This window comes from Pistacia vera, unplaced genomic scaffold (genome assembly GCF_008641045.1).
Source record: "Pistacia vera cultivar Batoury unplaced genomic scaffold, PisVer_v2 Contig202, whole genome shotgun sequence".
Classification (NCBI taxonomy): domain Eukaryota; kingdom Viridiplantae; phylum Streptophyta; class Magnoliopsida; order Sapindales; family Anacardiaceae; genus Pistacia; species Pistacia vera.
Window position 1 is genome coordinate 247136 of NW_022196005.1, and position 23936 is coordinate 271071.

Consider the following 23936-nt stretch of genomic DNA (forward strand, 5'->3'; position numbering starts at 1 on the left):
TTAAATCTTCTATAGCAATAGAGGCAGCAGTTATCCAAGATCATGCAAATTAAGATAGATTGTTTAAAGATGATCATTTTGATAATAATATTGATTTCTAAACTCAGCGAAAGATAATCTAGTGTCCTGAACCTGACGACTTATTCACCAATCTCTAATTTAAAATATTTTATATAATTAATTATAATAACTTACAATAAATATTAATATATAATTAACAATCAATTATAATTTAATGATATAATAATATAATTAATATAAGGATATATTCGTAAAAGGCAAATAGGGAAACTTTTATATTGACATAAGTCATTTTAAAAAATACAAACACATCACATGCTGAAAACAATCCATTAAGGTAATCTATCTTTCCAGTAATTCAACATTCCCAGTAATCTAACATTCCTGAACCAAACGCCCCCTAAGTGTCAGGATTGGATCTCGGCTTAAATGAAATTTTAATTTACTCTCTTAATTTAAACAAAAATTTCCCATTGTTTAATTATAAGTTTTTGAGTAAACCACATGTTCCCACCCAAGGTTTGACGAAATCCCAAGTTAGTACCACTGGTTTCATTTATTCCAGATTCCCACCCTTAAAGTGACGGAAAAACGTTTGATGTAACGGTAAAGGGGTAAATTGGTCATTTTACATGGGCGGCGCACGTTAACAGACCACCGCCTCTAACAGTCCTCCGGCGCACGTTAGCAGCTGTCGTTCCCCGACGTTTTTCGCTCTTTTCTGGCGATTCTTCCACCCAAAATCACCCTAGTCACCACCATTTGAACCCCCATCCTCCCCTCTACAAAACCATACCATTCACAACCCCTCATCACTCGCCAATCTCCGACCACGACAACGAAAAACGGCCGATGAACACGAACTCTCGCCCGGCGAATGACGATGAAACGGTTGCTGGGGACATAGGGGTTTTATAGATTTGGGGACGGTGGTTGCATTGGTGGTGTCCAATTGGATTTTCACCGTCGGAATCTACCGGAATCAAGTGAAGAACACCGAAACCCTAAGCTTAACGGTGCTGGCGATTGGAGGGGCAAATGAGTCGGGAACCAGAGGAGTTTTGGACGACGGACTACGGGGAAGGTGATGGAGGTGACCAGGGGGTTCAATGTCATCGAAAACAGCCCAGATCGGGCTGTTTCCGGTGAGGGTGTATAGTGACCGAGGGTGTTTTGATATAATTTGAAAATAAAATGGTAAGTTTTGTAATTCTACTCTTTTAGGGGTTAAAACATAATTTTAATTAATTTAGGGTTAAGGGCATTATGGTAATTGTACCCTCTAAACCCTAAAAATTCATAACACTGTTACTTTAAGGGTGGGAATCTGGAATAAATGAAACCAGTGATACTAACTTAGGATTTCGTCAAACCTTGGGTGGGAATATGTCGTTTACTCTAAGTTTTTAATTAACTCTGTTTTAACCTTTTCCTAGGATTATACTCATTGAAAAACTTAAGAGGGGCTGGACATGAGCACTAATGAGATCCACCAATTTGTCAACTACAAAACATTTCAATTCATTTAAGGCCCCATCAATATTTTTTAACCAAACTTAAATAATATATAATTGGGATTACGATATTTTGAACTATAAATTTTGTACAAAGAAACAATTTGTGAGACTCTAATATTAAGGGATATCCAGAATAGTTGTGTATAATTATTTTTTTAATATTGTTTCATAAAATAAAATTGAAAAATCAAAATTTTAGTCTGATATGTATTTGAAAACAATTTTCATATAACGAAATATCAATATAAACGGATTTGATACTATTCACTTGGAATTGTAAGGGAGATAAGATTTTTCTCTTTTCTATAAATTTTATTTGACAATGGCAAAAAATAATTCTTGAGTTTTATATATATATTATATAATATATATATATATATATATATATAATTATATTAAAGAAAATGCCTTGTTAAAAGCCCTCACATGGCGGTCAAAATCTGGCCCCAAGAGAGCCAAGAAGCAGCCATTTGGCCGCTACTTGTGGCCCACGCAAAGGCCAAATCTGGCCGCCACAAGGCCTCCATGCGGTGGTCACATCTGACTATTTCTCTTGTACTTATTTTGAGAAAAGGCAGGATTTTGGGGGACCAAATTGAAGAAAAAGGGATACTCATCAATGTATGATGGCGATGTCGCGGCTCCACACTCGCGGTTGGAGGCTACAACGCCTCTACCCAAATCGCCGCTAACCCAATAGCTCTCTCTTCTGTGCATATTTTTCTTATGTTTTTGTGTTTTATGGATTTGTTGATTTTTGTGGATTTTTTTGGGGTTTGTGGATGTGAGGATTTGTTTGATTAATGGAGGTTTTCTGAAGATGGGAGAGACGGTGATAAATGGGGGTGGAGGATTGGCTGACGGGCGCGGTTGGTTGAGGTGTCAATGAGTCGGGCCCTACACTTACCCCGAATTTTAAATTTTAATTTTTGATGCATAATATTAATTGACCATGCTCTCCTCACTTATAATTGCCTACACTTACCCAGGCTTTTGACCATCCTACTATTCTTCACAACGAAATTTACTAACAGAACCAAATTGTGGGAGTAAAGTTGTATTTTGAAACTTTTTAGATGGAAAAGTGTCATTAGGCAATTATTTGGGTGGGAAGGAGTTGTTTACTAAAAAAAACAAAAAAAAAAAAAAACCTAAAAAGATAAAGAATGTGGCCAAAAACATCATTGTTTTAGAAAGTTTAAGAAAATTATTAGAGTACTATGTTAGACACAACCTATGAAATTGTAAGTTTACATTGAGCCAAATAGTAAAATTTATATTATTTGATCTTGTTGATGCAAAAATACACCAACTAGAGCGATTCAATCGACCTTAACGGGATCGAAACTGATGTGTGTATGATTACGGGTAACCAACAATGTATAAACGGAAAATACAATAAAGCAAATGGCACAATGAGTTTTTAAAGTGGTTTGACGAGTGATGCTCTTAAGCCTTCGTCCACTGTTTTTATATTTGCTATGGGAGCTTACAATAATAATCCTAGAACAATTTGCTAACCCCTTTCTCATCGTTGGAGGGGGTTTATATACAAATTTTGTACAAATGAAAGAGCGAAAAATAAATGGATTACAATTAAGATTGAAATGCAACTCCAATATTCTCGGGATTGAGCGTCGAGATTGCGTCAGGATTACTGTCAATCTGATCCCTTCCGAGATATCTAGGATCTGAAGTTATTTGTGAGCTGGTTGAACAACTGTAAGGATTGGTCGTGACTAGCTTGTGCAAGGTCGAGCTACAACTCGACGAGCTTATGTTGGGTCGGACAATTGGTTGAGTCAAACTGGTTCTGGATCAAGCTATAATCTCGCAATTCTCCGAGCTTGATGGAAAAATCACACACACATCTGTCTTGTAGTGTTCGGTGCTCGTTTTGAGTTTCGAAGACTATTGCTCGATTTGATAACAAGCTCTGATCTCATCAGTTATGCGCTGAATACAGATTTGGTTGAGCTTCATGAGTTGGACTCATCTCCAGTTGACATACTTAACACTTGGCTTTTCCTCTGCTGTGGTATTCTTGACAAACTTGGAATTTGAAATGAAGGGTGTATGTGTAACTTCCACGTGGTCATGTTGTATTAAATGCGACAGAGACGGTTACTATTCGTCGCGCGTGGGTGACTGCAACTGTCCATGCACGCAATTGAAGCGATGTGCAACGACATTGATGATTGTGGCAACCTGACGGTTGATCGCCTCTCGCGGATGATCAACACGTGGCAACGTCCAAGGGCTAGGATTGCTCGACAAGTGGAGGGCCATGATTCATTATAGATTGACGGTTGAGATCGAATCCCGCCCTTTCGTCTCCCATGTAAACCATTATAAAAGCATGCAACATTGTCATAACTTCTTCACGCTTTGCAAAAGTTTAGAGTTTTCTTTGCTTACTCTGTCGCAGTTATTTCATTTTCACAACGCTCTTTCGACGAGTTTCATCTATCTTTTTACTTTGGTAAGGTTTCATTCCCTTTTTTTACTCGTTTTCATAACTTTTTATGGTTGAGGGTGGCCATTGTTGTGGCCACATTGAGCTTTTTAGGGCTTTATTAGGGTTTTTGAGTGTGTTTTCGGTGGTTCTGGGGTTAAGAAGTGTTTATGGTAGAGGCCACTAGAATCCTTGTAGGTCGCGTGTGTTTGTTGTCCGATGCGAGCTACCCTGGGTGCCTGAATTGAAAGCAAAGTGTGGATAGGTCGCCGAATATTTGAGCTCTGACACATGTTCGCTTATATTTTAGGTACCCAGAGACAAGCTATCATCATGTCTTTCTCAAGCAACCATAGCATTGATCGCATGTTCGACTCCCTAACGGGCTCAGCAGTTCTTGGAGGTGTAGTCCCTAAGGCTTTCAAGGATGTCATTGTCTAGAGTTTGGACCCCGATGCGGTAGGTTGCTCAGACCACGCTTTTACGGAGATTATTCAGTCGAAGAAATCTCCAGTCCATAAGCTACGCAAGGAACCACAATCGTCAATTAGGGTCGAGAATCTTATGCGTATAATTGAAATTTATGCGCCTCAACTTTCCTTGAGGGCTCTGGGGAGCTTTTCTTGGAAAAATCCTCATACCAGTTGTGTGGCGGTCTCTGAATCCCTTTTGAGGTATGGGATGTCCATTCCCGCTCATCACTTCATCGATAGTGTTTTGAGACAATTTGACATCGTCCCTTTTCAGTTGTCGGCGAACTCATAACTGATCATTGTAGGCTTGTACATATCATACTAGATAGCTGAGTTAGGCGAGCCATCCATAGAGGAGTTCGTCCACTTCTATAGGTTAAAAAAAGGTCAAGACTAAACATACTATCTCTCCAAGGCAAGGAAAGTACATTTTAATGGTTTGGTCGATGTCCTAGAGACTAGTGTTTTTGCTTCGAAAGCTAGTAAGAATTCGATCCTTGTGTGTGTAGGGTGTTTCCAAGCTCGACTGTCAGGCTAACCAAATTTCTTTGCTTTGCAGTAAACATCGAGCAAAACTTTCTTCTTGTAGTGAGCTTAGAACAGCTTCTGCGCTTTAGCAATCTCTCTGACAAGGAGCGCAACATTAACGAGATTATTTCGCTTCCTCGGTTGAGGGCGTACGACTTTTGTGTAGTCGAAGCCACATTCAACACTATTCTTGAGAAAGGTAAAGTGCTTACTTGCTCTTTTTTTTTATGTCACTGATTTTTTGCTTTTCCTTTCGTAGATATGTGGGCCAAGAGACCAAAGGGCTTGAAGAAGAAGACAACAACGTCTGGGGCTGCCAAGAAACCACTGATCGCTCTAGTGAAGAAGCAGCCTACTGATGCTGTTGTAATGGTCGGATAGGGTGCCTCACGCCCCATCCTCGAACGCGGCGGTGGCGAGCTTGGGGAAGGCCCAAGTGCTAAGAGGCCTGCGACTACCTCCAAAGTAGTCAGGGAGAAAGGTGCCCTCGAGTCTCAAAAGGGCCTGGCGAAAAAGACTTCTGAGCCAATTAAAGGCTTGGGGAAGCAGAAGGCGCTCGAGCAACATGATGGCTTGGGCAAGAAAAAGTGTTGGAGCAGCATGAGGGCTCTGGTAAGAAGAATTCGACCGAGCTATAGAGGGCTTGGGAAAACAGAAGTTCATCGAGCAGCAAGGTGGCTCAGGCAAGAAGGCTACAAGGCAAGCTGGTGGCCCTAAGAGGTCCACAGCCAAGGACTTGGCCAAGAAGAAATCAATTCTCACGAACGATGTTGTCATTCCCGTGGGAGGTAAATCAAGCTCGCCTCAACAGGGAGGGCAAAAGACGGATGAGGTAGCTCAAGTTGCGCTCGATGCAATAATCAACGAGCCCTTCGAGCACATTGGTGGTCAGAGATGTCGTCACCCTACGAACTTATGCGAGCACCAGAGATTTGTCTCCTCCCCAGCTACTATCTTGGGCATGTCGCTACGTGACAAAGGTATTGATAGTTCGTCCATTTTTTTTTTTTTTTATATATATATGCTTCTCTTTATTCTTTGCTGACCTTCATTTTTTTTAGGCTTGAGTGGTGACCAAGCTTTTTTATGATAAGAGTTACCCATATTGATGGGTACTAATCAGGGGTGACAAGAAGCAGAGGTGCTCAAGGAGGATGTCTTGGCTAGGGCCAAGGTGGCTAAGAAAGAGAAGGACTCGAAGTAGGCCAGGCTTGAACGGCTTAGGGAAGAGATGGATGCCTTTGGGGTCAAGAAAAGGGAGTTCCTTGACAAAATTAAAGTGAGTGAGACTGCATGGGCAAAGGTTGAAGCCAAGGCATTCAAGGCTGAGAAGAGTTTGGCATAGCAGTAGGGTGCCAACAATAAGCTGAACTTCGAGCTCACCTCGACTCAAAAAGTTGCCTCAGATTGGGAGGCTAAGTTTAAAAAGGTCTCACTCGATCTCATCAAGGAGATGAAAGGTCTCCAGAGGGCTGAGGCTGAGATTGAATAGCTCATGCTCGAAGTCGGGGAGCTAAACTAGGCCATCATGAGCCGAGCTTGGGAAACGTTGGTCTTCTTGTTCATAAACTGTGGGAAGTTCATTCTTCGATTGACTTTTTTCTTTTCTTCTGAAGGCTTACCAGAAGGAGGTTGATAGGATTCGGACCGAGGCTCAAGGCATGGCCTATGTTTACTTGGATGACTCTGAGCCTGATGGTGAAGGTGAGGAGGGAGTCGAAGAGGGAGAGGAGGATGATGGCATCAAACAGGGGGTCAAGGATTTGGCTCCTCTGGCCACACTTCCACTTATTGTTGTCGACCTTCCTCCTATCAAGACTCTAAAAGACATCCCGGCTACTATCTTTGAAGAGGCTGTCGAGATTCCTACTGTCGAGGATCCTTCTGTCCCGATTAGCGATGAACTCCCTGGTCCTATTTGCGATGATGTCCTTGCTCCTCCAACTGCTTAGAGATTTTTTCGTGCCTCTCTCTCTCAATATTTTTTTTTTTTTTTTTGTTTTGCTCTTCAGTTTAGTTTGTAACTAAACTTCATAACCAATGAAAAATTTGTTTTGCACAAATCTGTCGAGCAATTTTTATTTCTGTAGAGTCGTTTCGATCGTCCTAATTAAACTTATCATAAAAAATTTGAATTTGCTCCAAGTTATGCATAGCTTGCTTCTTGAGGAACTTTTTGAATATACATAAGAAAATCTTGTGCGACAACTCTGAGTTTAGACTAATTGTCCACCTTGAGTTTTGGTTGCCAGCTTGTGACCAATTTTCCTTCGACGTGTTTTACTTGAGTTTTTCCAAGTTTAACTTCGTCGATTCAGGAAATTTCTCCCTTAATGAGTTGAATTTTGGCGTGGCTTATCGAGCTAAGCTGCTTTTTCTGAACTCTTGACTTTGAGTTTTGGATGCGATCGCGTAGGTCGTGATTTTGAAACCATAGATGATAAATGACGAACAAGATACTAATAAACAAAATGCAACAAACAAAATAAAGTTCATGAACAATACCTCTTTTTATTGATAGAAATTCAGCCATAAATGACCTTACAATGAATATTGGTAATACCTTTGTAAATGTTCGGCATTTTATGCTCGCAGTACAACTTCACCATTGAGGTGTCCTAGGTGGAAAGTTCTTGGTGCAAGCTTTTCTAAGATCCTGAATAGACCTTCCCATTTGGGCCCAAGTGCCCCTAGATTCGGGTTTTGTGTACCCTAGACAACCTTTCTAAGGACTAGGTCGCCCAATTCAAAGTCCCTATTCTTGACCTCGGAGTTGAAGTATTGTCTGGCTCGGTGTTGGTATGAGGTGAGCCTTGGCTAAGACTTGGCTTGATGTTCTTCGATTAGGTTTAGCCTTAGGCCTAGAAGATCTTCGTTTGTTTCTTCATTAAAGACTTCTTTCCGAAACAAACTAATCCTCACTTCAACTAGGGGCATTACTTCTCACCTGTATGAAATAGAGAATAGTGTTTCTGTCGAGCTTCTGGCTGTCGATCTGTAAGACCATAAGGCCTTAGGCAATTCCTTAGCCCATCTTCCCTTTAAGGCTTGAGCTTCTTCTTAATGATATGCTTGATCACTTTGTTCACAATCTCCACTTGGCCATTAGCTTGAGGCCGATAAACAATAGCGAAGCTCTTCTTGATACCGAGCCTTTCGCAGAAAGATTTGAAGTCCTCATAATCGAATTGTTTCTCATTGTCGGTTATTATTGTATGGGGAATTCCAAATCTACAAATGATGTTTTTGTAGATGAAATCCTTCAGCTCGTTTGATGTGATGGCAGCTAAAGGCTTGGCTTATGCCCATGATGCGTTGAAATTACAACATGCAATGTGTAGCAAGTGTACTAGTCGTAAAAAGTAATACGGTGATAAGTAAAGTATCGTTCCCACGAGGATTGTTTGTTAAGCACTGATTTTCCTAGTTGTTTATCAAGTTGGAGAAATCGAAAGACGTTAGGATTTGCAGAAGAATTTTAAGCTAAAGTGAAAACAAAATTTACTACGTACTTTGAAAACTAATTAAAGACCATAAAACTAATTCGAGAGAAAATATCAATTAAACAAACGGTTTGGGTTTTGACTTCACTAGGATGTTATGAATTAATCTACGAATTATGCTACTTCTACACTCACATGCACGGATTATAAATCAGACTCCTTAATGTGTAAAACATACTTTCTCAGGCTATGTTTTCCTACTTTTCCCTATTAACCTTCCACACCCAACAAATTGAAGGTTAATAGTTCCAAGTTCTTTAAGCTAATGGAATCCTAAATTGATTTCATTGATTCTCAAACCTATCTCTAGCATTCAATACAACAATGGCAATTACCTTAAGAAGCTCATACATGATTCATTTCTCAATCTCATCATGTTCAACAAATAATTTCAATAAAAACAAGAGCAATCCCACAATCCATGCAATAAAATGTAGAAGCAACATTAATTTATTGATTAAACATAAAAATCCCAATTACATCAAAACCCTAACACAAAGTGAGTTAGTTCATACTAACATTAACACAAATAGAAATAAAAACAGTAAACAATGCATTCAACATGTTGGAATAAAGAAAAGGGAATGAAAATCTTCCCTATTTGATGAATCCAAAGAGTTCAATCTCTAATCTCCAATCTCCTCTTCTTTCTCCCAAAAATGACGAACTCACCTCTAAAATGGCTAGGTTTTTCTTATATAATCGGTCCAAAAAAACCTAAAACTCTCGCCTAAAGTAAAACGCACAGTTTTGAAAAACTAAAACTCGCAGGCTTTGCCGCGGCGAAGAATATTCTTCACCACGGCAACGAGTTGGTTTAAAATTGTAAATCCTTCCTGAGAGTTTATCACCATGGCGAAGAAAGTACTTCGCCGCAGCGAAGTCTTCTGAACAATTTTAAAATTACGGAAGTGCCCTCCGCTTGCTTTCTTGCTTGAATCTTCAATCTTTGGTGCTCTCCAATAGGAATAAACTTCATACTGCTTCAAATCCGCTTCAGAACTTCCCCGAATCCTGAGATTCTCTTGCTTCTGGGTCCAGAAACTCAATTCCACTCATTATTTGCTCTAACTGCACGTTTTGGCCTAAAACATAAAATATATGCAATTAAGTTGGAATTCAGGCACAAATGAAATAAGAAGTATCCAAAATTCGGTCAAAAAGCCTAAATAAAACAGTATAATCCTAGGATTATCAGCCTACTTAGTGAAGTAGTCTATTGCAACCACTGCGAACTTAACACCTCTTTTCCCTCAAAGGGCATATCAAATCAATCCCCTAGATTGTAAACGGCCAAGGACTTGTCAAGGTAGTTCACTCTTGGGGTGGAGCTTGAGGAACATCTACAAATCTCTAGCATTTGTCGCACCTCCACACATAGTCTGCTACATCGTCAAAAACTATTGGCCAATAATAACCCTGGTGAAGCACCTTGTATGCTAGAGATTTGCCCTCTGCATGGTTCCCACATATACCTTCATGGATTTCTCTCAAAACATAGTCCGCATCTTCATGATCAACACACCATAAGAGCGGTGAATTGTACCCACGTTTATACAATTTGTCATTGATAAACGTGTATCAAGTTGACTATGTTCGAAGTGTCTTGGCTTCACTTCTTCTTTCAAGCACTGTTCCATCTCTTAGGTAAGCAATTATTGCATCCATCCAACTATATCTCTGTTACTAAAACTGATTCTTGTGGAGCGAGGATGCTCGGACTTGGGAGGAATTTGACAGGTATCGAATAAGTCTTTTCTTGGCTCATTACCGAACCTAGGCGAGCTAGAGCATCGGCCACTAAATTCTTTTCTCTCGGGATATGAAGAATAGTAAAAGATTTGAACTACTCGACATCAGATTTCACCTGTCGGAGATAAAATGTCATTCTGTCCTCTTTTGCTTGATATTCCCTGGAAATTTGATGGAATACAAGCTGAGAGTTGCTGTAAATCTTGATGGACTCTACCCCCATTTCTTTGGTGAGACGGATTCTCGCAATTATTGCTTCGTATTTTGCTTCATTGTTGGAGGTAGCAAACCTGAATCTGACTACAACGCTGATCGGGTTCCCTTCGAGACTTTTGAGTAAGAGCCTAGCTCCTGCCCCTTCTCATTTGAGGACCCGTCTACATAAAGAGTCCACTACCATAGACCAACAAGCTTTGGTTCCTACGGTTCACTTACTCCTAAAACGCTCGCCCTTGGAGGGCTTACTTCTCCCTCGGGCTGAGAGGAAAATTCTGAAATGAAGTCTACCAAAACCTGAGCTTTTATTGTCGTTCTCGGGATGTATTTGATATCATGCTGACTCATCTCCATTGTCCACTAAATTAATCTACCTGATGCCTCAGGCTTCTACATTATTTTCCTCAGTGGGAAGTTCCTCAAAACATGAATGGAGTGCGCCTAGAAATAGGGCAGTAGCTTCCGAGAGGTGATGACAAGTGCATAGGCAAGCTTCTCTATCTCGAGGTATCTTGTCTCAGTATGAAGCAATCTCTTGCTTACATAGTACACCAGCCATTGCACTCCCGCCTCTTCGCGTACCAAAGTCGCGCTAATCGTAGACTTTGACACCGATAAGTACAGTAGCAAAGGAAGCTGCCCCAAATGCTTCTTCAATTCTTGAATGCTTTCTCACACTCCTCTGTCCATTTGAAACCCTTGTTTCCCTTCAGGGTTTCGAAGAATGGTAGGCACCTGTTTGTGGCTCGGGAGACAAACCTACTAAGTGCGGCCACACGTCCTATCAAGCTCTGAACCTGTCTTACGCTGGTTAGGCTTTTCATGTTTAGGAGAGTTTGAATCTTTTCTGGATTGGCTTCGACACCTTGCTGATTGACCAAGAAACCTATAAACTTTCCTAAGCTTACTTCGAAAGCACACTTTAGAAGATTGAGTCTCATTCTGTATTTTTTAAGGATGTTCAACATTTTCTCTAGGTGTTCAATGTGGCTTTCGGCGACCTTTGACTTGATGAACATGTGATTGATGTACAACTCTATTGTCTTTTCGATTTACTCGGCAAACATCTTGTTCACCAAACGCTGTTAGGTCACTCCAGTGTTCTTCAAGTCGAACGACATTACTCTATAAGAGTAAATACCTTGGTCAGTAATAAATAGGCATGTTCTTCATCGTACTGATACATCGGGATTTGGTTATATCCCGAGTATATGTCCATGAAACTGAGAAGTGCATTACCAACTGTCGCATCTACTACTTAGTCTATCTACGACAATGAAAAGTTGTCTTTGGGACAGACTTTGTTCAAATCTGTGAAGTCAACGTAATTTTACCACTTGCCATTCAACTTTTTCACCAAAATTGGGTTGACGAGCCAGTTTGAGTATTTCACTTCCCTGATGAAGTTAATGTTCAAGAGCTTGTCAACTTCATCTTTGAGCGCTTTGGACCGTTCTCCATCCATAGATCTCATTTTCTGTCTGATTGGTTGAGCTTCTGAGTTGACATTTAATCTATGGCACATTACCTTAGGGCTGATCCCCACCATATCCGCATATACCCAAACAAACACGTTGAGGTTTTTCTTTAGGAACCCCACCAGAATATTTGCTAGCTCATCGCTCAAATTGCTGCCAATTTTTAGCACGTGAGATGGGGCTTGCTCACTGACAGATACTTCTCGCAACTCTTCTGTTGGCCCTACTATAGGCTCTTCTTTATAGATACGAGGATCTATGGTGTCTTCCAAAGGTCAGGGGTTTGGCTTGGACTCTACAATGACCATGATTCTCGAGAGTGGCCATTTTAGTGCAACATTAATAGCCCGGTTGTAGCACTCTCAAGATTCTTTTATGTAGCTCTTAATCATTACGACCCCACCTGGAGTTGGGAATCTCATCGCCTGGCAACATACCGAGGTGGCTACACTCAGATAATCCAAGATCGGTCTTTCGAGGATGACATTGTAAGTGGTCGAGCAATCCACTACTAAGAATTTTGTCATCACCATCCTGATCTTGGGTTCTACCCCTACGGTCACGAGCAGGTCAATTGTTCTCTTGTGGACTAGGCTGTCCCCAGTGAATCCATAAAGCGGCGATGGACACACCCATAGATATGGTTTTGTGAACCTCATTTCTCGGAAAGCTCCCAAGAAAATGAGCTACACTACCATTATCAACCATCACCCTAAGTACTCAAGCATTGTCGATCCTTGCTATGATCATGATCGCATCGTGATTGTGGCGAGGAGATTCTTCACACTCATCCACGGTGAATCCTATCACCTTACTCTCTTGTCTAGGCTACTTCGATGGCTTATGTTCATAACTCATTACTTGGGGGACTGCGTCTGTTCTGGCTTTTAAGCATATTGCTTGTGAGAGTGCCTTAAGCTTCCTGCAATGTCGGGCCCCCCATAGATCATGCCTACCAAGACCTCATTGTTGGCTGGGGCTTGTTGGACTTGATTATTTTGCTCGCTTATATTTTCGCTAGTTGGCGCCTCCTTGACAAATTCTTTTAGGTGACCCCTTCAGATAAGATCTTCGATGGCGCCCTTTAAAGCCCAACACTCATTGGTGTTGTGCCCGATGTCCCAATGGTATCGACAATATTTCTGTCGATCTCTTTTGTTCAATGCCCCCCTCATCCTTTCTGAAGCGAGCAGTCTCTTAGCCTCATGGGAGACTTCATATATATGAGCTATGTCTTAAGTGACGGTGGTGTATTCTGCATATTGTGCAAAAGGTTGCCTTTCCCCATGATTTTTTGTTTTTTGTCTTTTTTGTAACCTGTTCTGGTCCTTATCATTGTGGTTTTGGCCCATTCGTTTATCTGTTGGGCAATCTTGTCATCTGTCTAGGGCTTTTCATGGCGAGCTTCAAGCTAGGGCAACTAGCGAGCTTTCCACTCGCTGATGCTTAGCAGCCATCTAATAAAACTTTGTCAGGCTCACGTGGTCTTCATTTTGGAGCTCTTTCCACAGCTCCCTTTCTGGTCTGATGCCCGCAATTAGCAAAGTCCGGATTGATTCTTCGGGTGCATCCATAACCTTTGCTTGCTCGTTGTGGAATCTTGTCAGATACGCCGTTAGCGTTTTGTTTCTCTCTTGATGAATATTGCTCAGGTAGCTGAGCAACATTGAGAACTATCTCCTCGCTTGGAATTGTTGTAGGTACAACGAGAAGAACTATTGCAAGGAGCTAATTGAGTTCGCCTTGAGCCTTTTATACCACCTCTTGGCATCCCCTATCAATGTGACTGCGAAGCAGCGACACTTTGCCAAGTCACAAACCTGGTGTAGTTCCATCAAGTCATTAAAAGTGTTCAAGTGGTCTCTAGGATCTCCTTTCCCATCAAACTTGCTTTTTGGCGCCTTGAATCCCTGGGAAAGTAGGGCCTGGCGAACTTTCTCTATGAAGAGAGAGCTTACTATCTCTTCTGCAGCATTGTTCTGGTGGGCTCTTAGATCGTCGAGCATTTTCTACACTCGATCTAAGTCTTCGTTGTGGGGATTGCCCTAGCTGGCTTTGTTTAGCCTTACCTTGAGCAAGTGAGTTCGCAAATCTATTGCTTATGGGCCCCCTCCATTATGCGCATTGATGCACAAGGTTGAGTCATGATGGCTGGGCTGGTAGGTGCTATCATGCTCATCGGTGTGTTGCTCGCAATGTTGGTTATAACTGGAACATTGGTCATTGTCAGATTGGGGCACATGACTTGCCTCATGAGCTTGCGAGGTCTAAGCTTGCCTTGGGTGTGGGTTAAAGCCGACACGTTGATGTTAGAGGTATTGTTGAGCAGGTTGAGTGTCCCGTGGGTGACCATTGCCTTCATTTTCCCCCATTGTCTGTTTTCCTAGTTGCCTTCTAGGGTTAGTTTGCCCGTAGGACTCACGTTCATGAGCGGAATGTACCCTGTGTCGTCGGGGATGCCAATTGCCCCTTGGTGCTGATAAACCAAATTAGTCGTCGGCTGAATTTTGATTTGTCAGTGTAATATCTGTGAAATGTGGCTGGTCAAGATTTCAGGGGGTCGGTTGCTGATTTCTTAGCTCAACCGCGTTCTGTTGCACTACCTATGCAACTATTGTTCTGATCATCTCCACCAGTTGGCCGTTCTCGTGATTCGACATCCCTACCTCCTAGTTATTTGCAGTCTGTTATGTTGGTAGCACTAGTGGTCGACGCCTGGTGGCGTCTTGATGCACCTCCTAGTGGGTGGTTTCTACGTTGTCATGGTTTTCGGTGGTGGTTTTTGATCGTGTACAAACCATTGTGGGCCTTGAGTGATCGGGTCACTGGGATTGTTTGCTGGAAATTCTGAGATTTTGGTGGAGGCCTGATGAGAATGCAAAATGTCATATTTACCCCCTTAATGCCTAGTCTTTTATACCTATTTGCTGCCTAAAATGTACTGATTTTTATTCTATTTTGACTTAGGGAGCAAATGGGAGCGTTAATTGCAAAACGGAACTAATTAAGTGAATTCGGACAGTTTTGACATTGTTTCATATTTTGGGCATAACTCTCTCATCTGAGCTCCGATTGAGATGATTCAAAATTCTGTAGAACGCTAAGAAATATATCTACAACTTTTATGTTTTGAGTTTGGAGAGATATGCTGCATCAGGTTGTAATTGGGCTTGAAGTTTGACGCATCTGCACTACCGATGTTCTGGAACATTCTACCTTGTAATGCAAGTCCAGAGGCAGTTTATTATTGGAAGATTTGAAGACATGTGGCACACGATTACAGCTGGACACATCACTTTCCTATTTTTATTTTAAGACTTTATTGTATTTTCAATTAATTAGAATCAGATTAGGATAATTGATTTTAGGATATTAGAATATTTAGGAGATGGAGTTGAATTAAAACACTGAATTAGATTTTTGGGAAGGGAGATCGATTAGGTTTTGGTGGACACACGCTCTCTCTGGTCTTCTCTGAACTTTTCCTCTGTAATCCGGTGATGGCCATGAGAGGCTGATTTTGATAACTTGTCGAAGTAACGGAAGCCTCGGATCGATAACTGTGAATCTAATATATTTTTCTTTGTGTTCAATTTTCGTGTTTGAGTATTGGATGTTTTTCTATGCCTAATTTTATGATTGTTCGTTTAATTATAGGAGGCCTACTTTTATTATTGTCCAATCTACTGCTAAGTTAGATATCAAATCTGTAATTGTTTGATCCCTCCAACTTGCGAAGCAATTAGGTTAGTAATTTGCTGCGTCAGAATTAATAACCTTACGAAGAACATTCAACTAAATAAAATACAACCGCTTGTGTTTGTGTTGTTTGCTTCATAGATCTCTCTAATTCTTAAGGCTGCCACTAGATTAAATCTTGACGCTTGTCTAGGGTTGTTAGGGGTAATATTAATTAGGACGCTTGTTTCCTGATTAATTCACAATTAGGAGAGATAGAATTAGTTCCAACGGTGAATATTCATGTGTGAATTGATTATCTTCGTATCAATGATCAGTTGTAAGATTCCTGGTGGATGTTGACGGAGACCAAGTTTCGTTATATTATTGATTTCGAATTGAACTGTTTTGTTTTTGGTTTTTGCTAAGAACGTTTCCTGTTTTACACAGAACCCCCCAGCCTTGTTCACACACAGCAAATTCAGCTAGACACTCTTCGTGGGATCGACCCTAACTTACACTACTACGTGTATTTTTAGGTTTTATTCTGGTGCCTACGACAGCACGCCAAGCCCCCTTCTAACGCCAAATTGTTGATACAAAAATAAACCATAGAGCGATCTGATCGACCTTAATGGGATCGGAACTATGTGTGCATGATATGGTAACCACAATGTATAAACGAAAAAGCAATAAGATAAATGGCACAATAAATTTTTAAGTGGTTCGCGAGAGTGTGCTCTTGAGCGTACGTCCACTGTTTTTTTATTTGCTATGGAGCTTACAATATAATCCTAAAATAATTTGCTAACCCCTTTCTCATCGTTAAGAGGGTTTATATACAGATTATGTACAAAGGAAAGAGCGAAAATAAAAGGATTAAATTAAGATTAAATACAACTCCGATATTCTGCAATTGAGTGCTGAGATTGTGCCAGGATTACTGTCGATCTGATCATTTCCGGGATACCGGGATCTGAAATTATCTTGAGCTGATTGAACAACTGTAAGGATTGGTCCCGACTAGTTTGTGTTAGGTCGAGGTACAACTCGACGAGCTTTGTTGGGTCGGACAATCGGTTAAGTCGATTGGTTTTGATCGAGCTATAACCTCGCAATTTTTCGAGCTGGATGGAAAAATCACAGACACAGATCTTTAAGAAAATGACATCAAATTCTATCCAATTTTATAATGTTTATTGTGATTAATAAAACAAATTTACTTAAGCATGTATGACTCCTGATCGTGAGGTTCATTTATATATTAGTTGACAACGATATGTAATTAATCTTAATTATCCTTTTCAAAATTGTCATTTTCAAGATTTTGTATAACGCCAAATTATTGCTCAAATCTGTTTATTTAATTTAACCAAGATTTTATGAGATTATGCACGTGCTTTTTTGTTCGGGTGTAATTGTAATTATGTAAAGGGCTCCGTTATGTTCTGGGTGATTACAACCGTTGATGTCACTCCTTCGAATATTATCAGGATAAGATAACAAATCTTATGAGTTGTATGGAATCATTTCTCTATCAATCAATAGGGTTTATTTTATATATCTCCCTTAAGTTTGAAGAAATTAACTTGACTCCAGAGGTGAAATGTGTAAAGTGTTTTAATTATGAGTGATAAAATTTATGATTAAAATATTTTTGAGTATATTACTAGAATAATCTTTTTAGAGTTGAAAAGATATTAATTTTTTGGTTATTTTATGAATATCCCGTATCTTAGAAGAAAAAAGTGGTGATTAACCCCAATTAACACAGTAAATCTTTTCCTTAATTATTAATTACAATAAAATAGTGAAAAAGGACAAAACAAGCAAAGACATTGAAACAACTGGAGCCAGCCACACCTAAAGAAAGAGAGACCCAGTAAGCCACTAAACACTAAAAGTACTTTTCAAATAATATCTCAAAACAAATCCTCCCAAAGCAGAAGCTCACACCAAAAGTCTCCCAAGGCGTTCAGCACCACAATGGTTCTTGCTCCCCGGAACTCAAACTCGCTTCTCTCCACTCACCCGACCCTCCTCCGTCTTAAGCCGACCCGAATCCCAATTGGGTCCTTAACCATAAAGGCCAAAATCAATGATGCTTTGGTGAAAGATCCGCCGAGTTGAGCTTCTACGAGCTTCTGGGGATACCCATCAGAACCTTGCCGGAGATTAAGCAGCCTACAAGCAGCTGGCACGAAGTATCATCCTGACGTGTCGCCGCCGGATCAGGTCGAGGAGTATACGAAGCGGTTTATTCGGGTCCAGGAGGCTTATGAGACGTTGTCGGATCCTAGAAGGAGAGCTCTCTATGATCGTGATATATCTAAAAGCCTTCACCTCGCCTTCTCCGCCAGAAGACGATATCAAAACGACTTGGTACTGTGTTTTTTATTTTTATTTTTATTTTTTGGGATATGGATGTGTTGTTCAATTGTCGTTTTCTTTGATTTTTGTCCTTTATTATTATTAATTTGCTAGGGTTTTAATTTATTGTTTTTCGTGCATCAATTTGATTAAGGTGGGTTTGGAGGAATTTGGGGGTTTTAATGTAATTTTTTGATGTATTGAGATAATATTGTTTCGTTGCAAGAAGAGGTGGATGTATGAACAAATGGTACTTCCATGCTTTAATTTAGTAAAGAGAAATCAACTGGGTGGAGAAAACAGCTTAAAGTGAACAAACTTATATGAAAACTATGATTTTTAGGGGTATTTATTGTAATTCTTTTCAAAATTTTGTGGATTGATCACAGTACGAAGCTCAGTTGTGGCCTTCTTCATATTTCATTTGCTTTTTCAGTGTCAGGATTGTCAGCTATCATCCCGCTGTTTAATACATTTCATTTTCGGAACAGAAGTTTGTTTCTTGGTTTATATGAGATTTAAGTATTCCTTACTCTTTTGGTAGTGTGATTGTCATTTTCCGATGCAAATTGAATTGTTCTGTCATGTTTTAGTGATGTAGGATTCAAATCACATTGGTTTCTGTTATGTTTTAGTGATGTAGGATTGAAATCACGTTAGTTTCTTTGGTTTCAAAGATGTCTGCTTGATATTTTATACTCATAAGTTGAGGGGCTGTTTTGGTGGTTATGGTTTAATCTCTTCCAAATCTTCTTCTATATCATTTATTTTATCCATGTGGAAATTTTACTTGCTTTTCTCTTCTTTCAAGAGAGATTTTTTAGCCTTTGAATGTTTAAAAGAAAAGGGTGGACTGGTTATGTTTTCATTGGATTTCAAGATTTGCTTGCAGTGTTTGCAATGCCCTCTAATGTTTTAAAAGAGTTCGTCTTCTTTTGATTTCAGAGTCTAACTGCTGTTATATTAATCACCATTAACTCATTGGTGTTCTCTTTGCAATCAGGAGATGGAAGACAGAAGCGAGTGGAAGAATCGTTGGCAATCTCAGCTGTCTGAGCTGAAGAGAAGAAGCATGAATAAGGATGTGAAAGGAAACATGTCATGGGGAGCTCGAATGCGCCGGCAAAGGGAAGAATTATCAAAGGACTTATAGATATGTTTTATTTTATTGTATATATGCATGTTTCTACTTCATAGATAGTGTGTTTTTTCTTTTTCCTCTCCAGAATGAGAAAATTAAGGTGCTTTTGGGCGAAAAGTGTTGCTTGAAAGAGTTGAGGAGTATTACTTTTCTAATGGTATTTGTTAGTTGCCGAGAAATAGAAATTGTATAGTTTGCTTACTAATCATATTATAGGCAATGAATATTGTACATATAATTTTATCAGACATAAAAAATTTCGTTATAATAATTTTTGTTCTGTGTTCTGATTGTTGATTGTACTCTGTATTCATCTTTGAAAAACAGTCTGAATAAAATTGTTTGTGAAATAAACGGGTAGATGGATTTTCCTTTTAACAGTAAAAGTGGCTGTAAATTAAAAAATTTAAGATTATTAGTTTTTACTTTAAAGCTTTTGGATGAATTAGTTGCTGAATTATTTTTGCTCGAGTTATAATAGATCTTGTTATATGTTTAAATTTTTGGGTTGTTCTGATTATGCATTATGTTTCAATGCTAAATAATTAAACTTCAAGAGGTTAGTTTACGGTCAATAAGGTTTCTCCCTTCATTGACTCAAGAGGCCACCTACACGCGATTCCCAAGCTTTTCAAAGACTGTAAAAACCCCGTTATAATTATTAAATACCTTCCTTAAATTGTTAAAAGTCCTCGTCTTATTGGGGTTTTCAATAATTACAGGGGAGTTTTTAATAATTTTCCAAGATCTTCTATGTGTTAAGATTAAACATTCCCACAAGGGGATGTATAAAATAAACACTAAATTCCCATTGAATGATTTGATTTTGTTGAGCTGAAAGTGATTGGAAGCTTGTTTTCTTCATACAATAATTGATAAATGTATTCATTTTCTATCCTTTTTGTAAGTTTGTAAAGAGTTGAAATATATGTGGAAACTATTAGAAGAAACGGATGTCCTTATTCTATTAAATTAATTATGAATATGACATTGTGTGGACATAAGTGTAAACTGCAAGAGGAAATGGTCTTTGAATACACCAAAACAAAAGCAAGAACATAAAAGAGCATTGCGGGTGGATTTGCTTTATTTTCCAATCACTTCAAGCTTATAAAGAAGAGGTCTATTGCAGGTTTCAACGGCCTGATTCATGAAAAGTGGCAAAGCCCTGGAGTGCTTATCTTTGGGCCTCTGGAGTCTTGTGGTTGTGGCTCAAATTTTATCTTATCCGATATTCTCTGGGTGATTCTTACATTGCCGTCGATTATACAAAGAGTGATATTATTTAAACATCACTTTTTTTAAATTTTTTTAGTTTAATAATATATTGTATTTGTACATACATAATTATTGAAAATTTTTAATAAAATCTTTCAAAACTTTTTACCTCTATTTTCATCTTGCTCTTGCATAACTTTTGGTTGTAAATCACTTCAACTTGTTTTTATTTTATTTTATTAAATTATAGATAATTTTAAGTTGAATTATTTGGTTTAACTGCTTTTGATATTATTTGTAGAATTATGGTAGAAAGTATCATTTCCATCCTTTGGTTTAATTTCTTTTTTTTTTTTTTAATGGACTTTCGTTATTTTTTCTAAATCATAAGTTTATTCGAGTAAAAAATTTCCAAATAAGTAAACAAATGAAAAAGAAGAAAAAAAGAGTAAAAGTGCAATAAGCATTTCCTTTTGAAGAAATCTTTGTTTTGTTGCTTCTCACTTATGATATATAGGAAAGAAGAAAATTAAGTTAAAAAATACTAGAAAAAGAATAATTTATTAAATAAATTGAAATTAAATTAATGATATAGATTTTCAAACCATTTTTGTTGCTTAAAAAACACCATTTTTATACAAATTATTTGAGATTAGATTTTGCTTGCAAGAGTAGATAAGAACGTGTGAAATTTTGTCACATACATTTTCGGTAGTTTATAAACTTCGATTTTTCTCAGTTAAGTAGATATATTTCTTCTGTTTCCCGATTCCTCGTATAGATAGTAATTACGCCATACAAGTTTCAGATAAAGTTTATAATTACGCATTTTACAACCATTCTCTAATTATTACTAGATATTAACCAATCAAGAATTTCAATTTCGATATTATTAATACTAGAGAATCAATTGCATCTATCATCGGTATACAATTAGTAATTTTTTAAAATAATAATTAAGAAGATAACATAGATATTAAATTGAAATTATTTTGCAATTATTGATAATCGTTTTTTTATAACTTTTTTAAAAGAATTTATTCTCGAAAGTAACATATATAAAAAAAATACATATAACCGAATAATATTACATATATAAACTATTGATACAAACTATTCTTTATGAATTAATGTGGTAATCATTTGTGTATTTGGAATTCTAAATATAATATATGGCTTTTTTTTTTTTAATTTAATCTTTTTAATACCTATTGTGTAACGCAATTAGTTTTTCAGCTTAAATATTTTAATATTTAAGTCAAAAACTGGGTGGTTTGGGGTCGCCTCGAATGGGCACCCAACTGTTCGAGCTCAAGCTCGAACCGAGCCGAATCTGAGCTGCTCGTGAGCAGCTTGGCTCAACTACACCCCTAAATGTTAGTAGCCGTTTTGAGAAATTAATATTGTCAAGCTTTAATTTTATTATTTACTTTCATACTTCTTTTGCTCCCCACCCAATTTTGTATTATTTGTCCAGTTTTCCTTATTCAGTTTAGTTTAAAATTTTGTATAAGGAAGGCTCATCTAATCATAAACACACAACAATTACTTCTTTTTTGTATCAGTTGTGCATTTGGAATTCTAGATATAATGTATGACTTTTTTTTCTTTAATCTTAACATGGATCGTGTAATGCAATTAGTTTTGCTCATATAATTAAAAAAAAAAAAAAATTATTATGTTTAATCATATGATGTAGAGTAATGTTAGGTTCACAAGTCAATCTCGCAATCTCCAATGTGATACTCATTCGTTAGCTTGTAAAATGGGTCTCGCCTATTTATATGGGTCCTGCTTGCTCATTTGCGAGCTAACCAATAACGAGCTACCGCATAAGAAGTTGTGAGAGAAGGTTGTGAGATTGAATTGTGGATCTAGCATTATTGTATAATATATTTAATGAACCTCACAAAGTCTCCTTCTTCTTTATGTTTGTCTCAATTGTTGTTAACTAGCATGCATGTCCTTTTATTGTAGCCATTAGTAACATGTGCCCCCTTTGAATGAAAAACATGATATATGTTGATGCAAGATTTACAGTAATTAGAGTGATCCGATTGACCTTGATGGAATCGGAACAGATGTGTGTGTGATTAAAGATAACCAACGAATGTATATATAAAATGCGTGAATGTAAAGAACACAATCAGATTTTAATGTGGTTCGGCAAGTTGGAACTTAAGCCTACGTCCACTATTTTTCTGATTGCTTTAGAGAGCTTACAAGAAAATAGCAATATGCGTAGAACAATTAGCTAACCTTTCTCCCATCGTTGGAGGGGGTTTACATACAACTTTAAGTTATTGGGATTGCAATCACGTTCGAATTGCAATTCCAATATTCTCGTGATTGTGTACTAAGATTGCGCCATTACTGTTGTTGATCTGATCTATTATGAAATATCCAACATCTGAGCTTATCTGTGATCTATCGAACAATTGCCACAGTTGGTAGTGACTAGCTTACGTTGGGTCAACCTATATCTCAATGAGCTTATGCTGGGTCGGACAAGTGTTGAGCCGAATTGATTTTGAGCTGAACTATAACCTCGCAGGACTTTGACTTCTCCAAGCTTAATGGAAAAATTACACACAACATCTGCCTCCTAGTCTTCGGTACTCGTTTCGAGCTTCGAAGACTAATTGCTTGATTCGATATTTAGCTCGAACTTCACAAGTTGCATGTTGAATGCAGATTTGGTTGAGCTTCATGAGTTGTATGCTGAATGCAGATTTGGCCAAGTTTTAGTCGCTGTGAAAAAGACTTAGCTTTTCACTGTGATATTCTTGACAAACTTGGAAGTTGAAATGAGGGTCATGTAGGTTATTTCCACATGATCGTGTCATATTAAATACAGTTGGCTTTTGCAATTACTTTTCGTCACGCGTAGGCAAATACAGTTATGCAAACACGAAGTCAAAGTGATATGTGACAGCGGTTATGATTGCAGAATTCTGATGGTTGATCACCCTTTATAGATGGTTGACACATGGACACGTCAAGATTGATCGATGAATGGAGGGCTGAGATTTGTTGTAGATCGACAGTCAAGATCGAATCTTGCCCTTTCGTCTCCCATGCTCACCATTGTAAAAGCGGGCATTCTTTATTATAATCACACATTGCAATATCTGAAAGCCATTTGCTTCTTATTTTGTCATTGCTCTTTCAAATTCACGACGACTTTTCGGTTAGTTCCCATCGTGTTTTGCATTTTGGTAAAGCTCTTGTCTTCATTCTTCTTTATTTTAAGCTTTCTTTGCCATTGAGGGTGGCCATTGCCATGGCCACGCTAGCTTTTTTAGGGTTTTTTTTAGTAAACCCATTGGTTTAGGTTTTATGAGGGTTTAGGGAGGTGGCCGCGGGAATCTTGGTAGCTCGCTCACACTCCTTGGTCGATGCAGGCTATCCTGGATGCCTAAATTGAAAGCAAGTGTGGATAGGTTGCTAATTTTTGAGCTCTGACACTTGGTTACTTATGTTTCAAGTATCTAGAGGCATGCTTCCACCATGTCTTTGTCCAACAGCCATAGCATAGATAGGCTTTTTGATTCCCCGGCGAGCTTAGTAGTTTGCGGGAGAGGAG

At 38.6% G+C, this 23936-nt stretch overlaps 1 pseudogene; it reads left to right on the forward strand.

Moving 5' to 3' along the window:
- The first annotated feature begins 17607 nt into the window (after positions 1-17607).
- LOC116128718 lies at positions 17608-19419 on the forward strand (annotated as a pseudogene).
- The last annotated feature ends 4517 nt before the right edge of the window (positions 19420-23936 follow it).